Below are 6,254 nucleotides of genomic sequence, written 5' to 3'. Positions count from 1 at the left end.
GCCGATCAACCCTGACCCTCCCGTGGATCGAATTTCCCCGGGACACAGACTCGCAGGGTGTGGTCAATGGGCGGCTCAGGAGCTTAAGTCACATCCCCCCAGGGCTGCACCTGGCTCCAAACTGCCTTTCCCTGTTTGGGAGAATTCCCTCTTACTCGGTTGTTCACTGGTTCTTTGTTGTATCTCCCAGTAGTTCTTGTTGAATTGTATCCTCCCCCTGGCTTGTAACTCTTTGGTTGTTTTCCCCTTTCCCCACGGTTTCCAACCCCCCTCTAAAACTGAGGGAAAAGCCTCTCGACGGGATCCCGGATTAAGATCATTGCCATGTTCTGGTTGCTAAACTTCTGACAATAAACCTGTTGGAAGCCAGACCAGAACCCTCTCTCTCTTCCTTTATCTCCCAACTAACGTGAGCCGATAGCATCAGCTCCTGCCGTGTCTCCTCTGCACAGAAGCCAGCGAGCTCAGCCAGCAGCACTTTTCCTGATGCCAAAGTTGCTTCTGCGACGCACAGAAGTAACACAGCTGGACTCTCTCTGAGCGAGGGCACGCCAGAGCTCGTGCAGCGAGCACAGAACTGCGTTACTCAACAAGGTGCCCATGGCCAAAATTGGGGTTCCACCTCCCAAATTCCCAATATCCAAGGGCTGCTCCCAGACAAACCTGCCAGGACAGACAGATGTGGCTGGCCTTGGCCTCTGGTGGCTGTGTCTCATCTGCCCCTGAAACCCTGGGGCTCGGTGCTGCCCTTCCTCTGGAGACCACTGTGACCCCGCGTGGCCTCGTGGAACCCAGGGGCCGTTGTGACCCTGCAGGGCTGGTGGCACCAAGGGAACCATTGTGACCCTGTGGCGTTCCATGGAGCCAAGGGGCCACTGTGGCACTGCTGGGCCCCAAATAACCGAGGGGCCTTTGTGACCCTGCAGGGCCCACGGAACCAAGGGACCATGGAACAGCTCTGGCTGCCTTGGGCTCCTGGGGCCACCTGGCAGCTCCGGCTGACCTTGGCATGGCGAGAGCTGCTTCTCACCTGCCCTGGAGCGCTGGGGCTCCGTGCTTTCCTTCCTGTGTGTGTTGGTTTGGCACGCCTGGTTTTTGGTAGCGGGGGGGCCACAGAGGTGGCTTCTGTGAGAAGCTGCTGGAAGCTTCCACCATGTCCGGCAGAGCCGATCCCCGATGGCTCTGAAGATGGACATGGCACTGGCCAAGGCTGGGCCACTGAGGGAGGCTGGTAACGCCTCTGTGATAGCAGATTTCAGAAGGAAATGAAAACAAAGTGGGACACGGTGTTTTTGTAGTCAGAGAAGAGGAGGAGGGGAGAACATGTGAGGGAAACAACAGGGAGACACCAAGGGCAGTGGAGAAGGAGGGGGAGGAGGTGCTCCAGGAGCCAGAGCCGAGATTCCTCTGCAGGCTGTGGTGAGACCATGGTGGAGCAGCTGTGCCCCTGCAGCCCCTGGGGATCCATGGGGGATGCAGAGATCCACCCGCAGCCCCTGGGGATCCCTGGGGATGCAGAGATCCACCCGCAGCCCCTGGGGATCCCTGGGGATGCAGAGATCCACCAGCAGCCCCTGGGGATCCACGGGGATGCAGAGATCCACCCGCAGCCCCTGGGGATCCCTGAGGGATGCAGAGATCCACCCACAGCCCCTGGGGATCCCTGAGGGATGCAGAGATCCACCCACAGCCCCTGGGGATCCCTGAGGGATGCAGAGATCCACCCGCAGCCCCTGGGGATCCACGGGGGATGCAGAGATCCACCCGCAGCCCCTGGGGATCCCTGGGGGATGCAGAGATCCACCCGCAGCCCCTGGGGATCCACGGGGGATGCAGAGATCCACCCGCAGCCCCTGGGGAGGTGCCCACGCCGGAGCAGGTGGATGCCTGCAGGAGGCTGTGATCCAGGGGCAGAGCCGGTGCAGAGGGGCTCTGCTCCCAGGCTGGAGCAGCCTGGCCTTGAAGAACTGACCCCATGGAAGAGTGACCCACGCCGCAGCAGTTTTGGGAGGACTGCTGCTCGTCAGATTGGACCCACGTCAGAGACGCTCACGGAGAACTGTCTCCCGTGGGAAGGGACCCCACGGTCTCACAGGGGAACAACTCCTCTCCCTGAGCAGCGGGAGAAGCCACAGGAGATGAACTGACCACAATCCCCATTCCCTGTCTCCTGTGCCATCGGTGGGAAGGATGGAGGGGAGGGGAAGGTGTTTTGAAAGCTCTTCTTTCACTTCTCATTATCCTGCTCTGATTTTGTTATTAATAAATTCACTTGATACCTGTAAGTTGAGCCTGTTTTGCCTGGGACGTTGTTGGATGAGGGATCTCTCCTGGTCCTTATCTCAACCCATGAACTCTTTGTTATATTTTCTCTCTCCTGTCCAGCTGTGGACAGGAGTGAGAGAGCAGCTTTGGTGGGTGCCTGGAGTCCAGGCAGCATCAATGCACTAAAGACCTGAACAAAAACTCCCTGGGCAATGATTCCCCTGGGATCTAAAGCCCCCACCCCTCACACGACAGCCCCGTCCCACAGAAATGTCAGCCACTGAGCCTCTCGCTCTCCACGGCTTCACTGCTTTGGTGCCCAGTGGTTGCCACGGGGCCACCATGGCCCCTCTGAGCTGGGTTTGGGTGGGGTTTTGGTGGGTCTGCAGTCCCTGTTGTAATGTGGTTGTTCCAGTTCACAGACCACGATCTCTGGGCTGGCCACTCTGGGGATTTATTTTTAAGTCACGTTTAAGCTGCAGCTTTGTCCATTCTGTTATTCATGTTCAGGTTGGCAGCTCCAGGACTTGCTGTGATCCACCTGTGACTCACATGCCAGGGCCATAAAATTCTGAAAAACTTCACTGATCAGCCCAGCACTTCCAGCCACTGCTGTCTACTTTTAAATAACACAAATCTGTCAACCCCTCCTGTGCTCACAGGACAGCCACAGAGCAGGACAGCAGCGCAGCAGCCAGAGCTGAGGACTCCCCCAAGGACAGAAGGACAGCGTGGAAGGATAAACAGAGCAGCTCTGAAAGCACCGAGTGCTGCTGCTGCCTGGCCCTGCTGCTGTGCTGGGACTCAGCTTCTCTCCCCCTCTGCACACAGGCACTGCCCTGCCAGATTCAGATGAGGTTTCAAAGGAAGCATTTCTGACCAACAAGTTGCTGCAGGATCCTTTATTTTGCTAAAGTGCACAGAGGAGGTGATTCCTCATTTCCATTGTCTCTGGGTAAAATTCGAGGTGTAAGCAGTGAATTCTAAATAGGATGAATGATCCCAGTAATGGGATGGTGATGGGATAAATAAAGTTCCATTGTGCACAACATTATCACAAAATGAAAAAGGAAACCCTGCACACACACAACCACTCTGAAAAACTTGAGCAGACAGGCTGGGCCTGCACTGAGTTACACTGCAGCTGTGGAGAACAAAACCAGCACTTCATTGCTGCTGAAAAAATCCAGCCATCATTTTCCTCAGGGCATCCCTGAGCTCCTGGTTCCTCAGGCTGTAGATGAGGGGGTTCAGGGCTGGAGGCACCACCGAGTACAGAACTGACAGGGCCACATCCAGGGATGGGGAGGAGATGGAGGGGGGCTTCAGGTGGGCAAACATGGCAGTGCTGAGGAACAGAGAGAGCACGGCCAGGTGAGGGAGGCACGTGGAAAAGGCTTTGTGCCGGCCCTGCTCAGAGGGGATCCTCAGCACGGCCCTGAAGATCTGCACATAGGAGAAAACAATGAACACAAAACAGCCAAATACCAAACAGGCACTGACAGCGATGAGCCCAAGTTCCCTGAGGTAGGATTTGGAGCAGGAGAGCTTGAGGATGTGTGGGATTTCCCAGAAGAACTGGCCCAGGGCATTGCCCTGGCACAGGGGCAGGGAAAATGTATTGGCCGTGTGCATGAGAGCGTAGAGAAAGGCACTGGCCCAGGCAGCTGCTGCCATGTGGGCACAAGCTCTGCTGCCCAGGAGGGCCCCGTAGTGCAGGGCTCTGCAGATGGACACGTAGCAGTCGTAGCACATGATGAGGAGGAGGGAATACTCTGCTGAGATGAAGAACAGAAAGAAAAACACCTGAGCAGCACATGCTGAGTAGGAGATGTGCCTGGTGCCCCAGAGGGAATTGTGCATGGCCTTGGGGACAGTGGTGCAGATGGAGCCCAGGTCGCTGAGGGCCAGGCTGAGCAGGAAGAAGAACATGGGGCTGTGCAGGTGCTGGCCGCAGGCTCCGGCGCTGATGATGAGGCCAGGGAGGCCCTGCTGCCAGGAGGGCAGCCAGGGAGATGCCCAGGAAGAGGCAGAAGTGCAGGAGCTGCAGCTGCCGCGTGTCTGCCAATGGCAGCAGGAGGAAGTGCCTGATGGAGCTGCTGTTGGACATTTCTTCCCTCTGGGCATTGTGAACTCTTGGAAGAAGGCATTGACAAGCTGGGACAGATTCCCCTGAATCGATTCTATTCTATTTTCTTACGAATTCCCGCAAAACCACTTCTCCTCCTGTGAGGGAACTTGGCTAAGCTTTTTGATTTCTGAGCTCAGGTTTGTGCTGCTGCCTCATCCTCAGCGTTGCTCTCAGCCGGAACACTGGGGGCCCTGAGGGAAAACAGGGCTCCCTGTGCCCCAGTGCAGTCGGACCTGCTGGTCCCCACACAGGTGCCCTTTGCTCATTTCACCTCCCTCTATTTCCTGGTGATTGTACTTAAAATGGGCTTGAAAAATAAAGTGACTTTTTGAAGGCCCCAATTTCAAAACCATTGCTCTAAACCCTTCTCCCTTTCCCTGTGCAGCTGTGGTTGCTCTGGCTCTCTGCTGCCTGCAGTTGTGCCTCCTGGCAGCTGTTTCTCTGGGTCCAAGGCTTGTCCCTGCCAGTGCTGCCAGAGCCCAGCCCAGCCCTGGGGGCTCAGCTCTGCCCTGCAGAGCCCTCCCAGCACAGGGCACTGCCCAGGGGCATCTCCCTGGCAGCAGGGCCTGAAGGGCAGCTCAGACAAAGGGAGATGCTGCAAGCCAAGGTGCTGCTGGTGCTGTCTGCAGGCAGAGGAGTGTGAGGAGGCACTTCCTGAGGGAGATCTGAGGCAGAGCTGCTGATCCCCAGGGCGGCAGTGCAGGAGTCTCAGTGACACAGACAAACCTGAGAGCCCCTTTCCCTTCCCTTGAAGAGAAAGCTGAGAGCAGCCCTGGCCATGTAGCACCACCTCCCCAGCAGGAGGAGTCTGCCCTGAGGGGGGTTGCTCCTTCCACCTCCAACTCCTCCCCACAGCCCATGGGGAGCTCCAAGGCAGGCTGAGAGCTGCCCCTGGCAGGTGGCAGATGCCCTGGCCTGGCAAAGAGCCCTCAGGGCTGCAGGAGCTGATCTGCAGGACAGCCCTGAGCACCCCTGGCTGCTGCCCAGCTTCAGAGCCTGCAGCCGGCCCGGGCAGCAGGAGCCATCCTGCCCTGTCCCTCTGACAGTGCCCAGGGCAGCCCCGCTCTGCAGACCATCCTCCCCCAAGGCAGGAACGGCAGCAGAGCCATCCTCACAGCCATGGCAGCCGTGTCATGGGCCAGAACGACATCGGGGAGCAGAATTCTCGGAGTCTTTCCACTGAATTCTCTGTGCCTGTCCTTTCCCTGGGTGTCTGTTGCAGATGGAAGCTGCTGGTGCCATTCTCAGCTTGAAGCCCTCTTTTGATGCAAGCAGATGTTGCCAGGTGTGTTCAGCAGCTGTTGCTCAATGCTTATGCCAAGCTATTGTGTTCCTCATGGAACCAAGGAGCCATTGTGACACTGCAGGGGCTGATGGCATCAAGGAGCCAATTGTGACAGTACAGAACCTCCTAGAAACAAGGCTCCATTGTGACACCGTGGGGAATCATGGAATCAAGGAGCCCATTGTGACACGGCCAGGCCGCACGGAACCAATGGTCCATGGTTCCACTGCGGATTCAAGAAGAGCACGGTGACACCACGCAACATCACGGAACCATGCGTCCATTGTGACACAGCGGGGCCTCATGGAAACAAGGGGACCATTGTGGCAAAGCAGGGCCTAATGGAAGCATGGAGAGCATTGGGACAATGTGGGGAATCATGGAAGCATGGAGAGCATTGTGACACTAAGGAAACTCCTGGAACCAAGATGAGCACTGGCACATAATGGAACCTCATGGCACCAAGCCTCCATGATGACTTTGGAGGGCCTCAGGGACCACAGGACCCATTGTGACACAGCAGGACCTGGTGGAACCAAGGAGCCTTTGTGATACTCCAGATCCACATGGAAG

This window comes from Aphelocoma coerulescens, unplaced genomic scaffold, assembly GCF_041296385.1.
Source record: "Aphelocoma coerulescens isolate FSJ_1873_10779 unplaced genomic scaffold, UR_Acoe_1.0 HiC_scaffold_57, whole genome shotgun sequence".
Lineage (NCBI taxonomy): Eukaryota > Metazoa > Chordata > Aves > Passeriformes > Corvidae > Aphelocoma > Aphelocoma coerulescens.
The sequence above is the reverse complement of the archived record's forward strand: the minus strand, read 5'-3'. Positions refer to the sequence as shown.